A 2466-nucleotide genomic window follows, 5' to 3' on the forward strand; every position below is an offset into this window, starting at 1 on the left:
CACATGGACCTCAAAAAAGTTTGCACCAGGCAGACATATGTCTCTTCGGTCTCGTTCGAAACTATGGCGCAAGCAAAAACAGTAGTCTTTCGATGATTGTTAAGACCAACAAAAGGTATGAATGGCATACCATAGTGATCCATCTTGTACATGTTGTCAAATACAACCATGTCGCTGAAGTCCTTGTAGTCCTGACGATACTAGGAGTCACACCAAAATATTCTATTCATATGTCCATTTTTATTTAGCATGTACTCGAAAAGAAGCTAGGATCCCTCTGCTTCCTACTGGCCATGATGCCTATGGCTGTGGCAGCATCTCCTTTCGGAAGCAGCTTCCTCTTCTCCCTAGAGAAAAGGTTGTATATATCATGCCTCATAAAACCAACACTGCCGTACCATGCATGTTTACTGATGAAGGAATCCATAATAGTGTGAATTCTTATCCCTGCGACACCCATGGACATTATCTGAAACTTCTGGTACTCTTTGATTTTTCTATGGGACCAAAGAAAAGGTACTTCGCCCGGTCTTGCTAACATATGGCTATGCTTGTCCTCGGAAGTTCCAACATACCAAACCCACGCTTTTCGTCAAGCTTCACGGTCAGCTATGCTTCGTAGTTGCAGTGTGACTCGGGTCTGAGTATACGGATGCGTCCTTCCTCGGTTAGCAATCTCCTGCCACGCTTCCTCCTTTGGAACAAACATACCGCTGCAAACGCATATGATGTGACTCTGTTTTGTTATACCTGACCTTATCCTTTCTAATGCTGAAACCATTATCTTTAGCATAGCTGTTGTAGAAGACGAATGCAGCTTCTGCAGACACAAAAGTCATTTCTCTTATCTTCATGAACATATCCCTGTGATCATCTGCATATGTACTATCTTGGACATTCTCTTTCCCCTAATCTTCTGTCACCTGAACAAACAAAACATAGCCATGATTTTTTTTCATGGTTTAACATTACTTCAATACAACATTCACCTCATACATACCTCACTCATGTTGACCGACGAGTGCGACTCTCCAGAATCAGGTGCGTCTACTGATTCGTCTTCAAGGTCTGTCTCCGTGTCGGATTCACCATAATAGTTGTACGCGTTATGAGATCCTGAAATTAGCTGAAATAATGAACAAAAATACATAATTAACTATCATATAATTTTCTATAAAATATTCCATTTGCATGCTCCAACAAAAAATTCCACTTCCCCACCTGACTAATGTAATCTTCATTCGAGACCTCAGAGTTGTTTTCCCCAATATCATCATCCCCTACGTTCCCATTCTATGCCCAAGCTCCATGATCTGAATTTTCATCATCTGACAAATCATGTATCCAGTCTTTCAGCAGTTCTCCAAACTCCATATCTACCATGATATCAGTTAACTCATTGTCCGCCATTTTTTCCTACAACAAATAATAAGTATCATCATAAGCTACGTGAACCCTAGTTAGGAAGATGCCCACGACACCCGTCCTGATCACTTTGGATCACGAGGAGGAGCACTACCAAAAGTAGATAAGTGATAGCCTACGCTGTCGTATACCTAGGTTGGCCACCGCAGCAAATAATGATAGCCATCGTGCACATAGCAGACGGCAACTGACGCTACGTTAACCCTAACACAAGGAACCCACTTTAGCCGGTGTGATCACTTTGTAAGACGAGGAGCAGCTCTATAGAGGTTCAAAGGACCTCAACTAGGGTAACATGTGAATGATAAAGCTACGTGATTGAGGGAGTCGGGAGCGCTGTAGGTTGACGACGGTGCCGCGCGCTGTCGGCCGAGATTGCTGCGGACGAGATCGCCGCCGCCGATTTCCAAAGGACCTCAACTAGGGTAACGCATGAATGATGGAGCTGCGTGATTAATGTTAACCCTAGATCACGAGGAGCACCACTACCGGAACAACATCCACGATCACATGCGCCGACGGGTAGCTAGGTTACCCGCCCCGCTAGGTTAACCACTACCACGAAAACGGCAGCAGTTCGTTCGATGTTGCCGCGACCGAGACTAATGGGGGGACGTGGGATGCGGTACCTGCGAGTGCTACGGATTCACGAGGGTGCAGCGCCCACTGTCCGACGAGATCGCCGGCGATCAGAACGCCGCCGCTGGAGATCTACTGCATGAGTTATGGAGCTGCCCGCATGAATGATGGAGTTGCGTGAATGATTGGATTCAGCAGGTCTTACGTGGTCGTGGGGTCCTGTCATGTTTTTTTCAAAGAAGGATATTGTACGTATACAGTCTGGGTTATACAGGGTTATACACGACTTGGATCTGGGCTACGGCGCCGGGAAAAAAATAAACTCGTGATGGATAAAAATACCCCTCGAAAATTAGGTTAGGGGAGCGGAATTAGGGTTAGGAGAAACACTGAAGGAGGGCTCCAATTACTAGTTTCATTCATGACATGCTCTGCCATCGATAATTGGCATACGACAAAAAA

At 45.3% G+C, this 2466-nt stretch overlaps 1 pseudogene; it reads right to left on the bottom strand.

The window, feature by feature from the left end:
* Nucleotides 1–244: 244 nt before the first annotated feature.
* On the bottom strand, nt 245–1410 carry LOC123396875 (annotated as a pseudogene).
* Nucleotides 1411–2466: the final 1056 nt, after the last annotated feature.

This window comes from Hordeum vulgare, chromosome 5H, assembly GCF_904849725.1.
Source record: "Hordeum vulgare subsp. vulgare chromosome 5H, MorexV3_pseudomolecules_assembly, whole genome shotgun sequence".
NCBI classification, from domain to species: Eukaryota; Viridiplantae; Streptophyta; class Magnoliopsida; order Poales; family Poaceae; genus Hordeum; species Hordeum vulgare.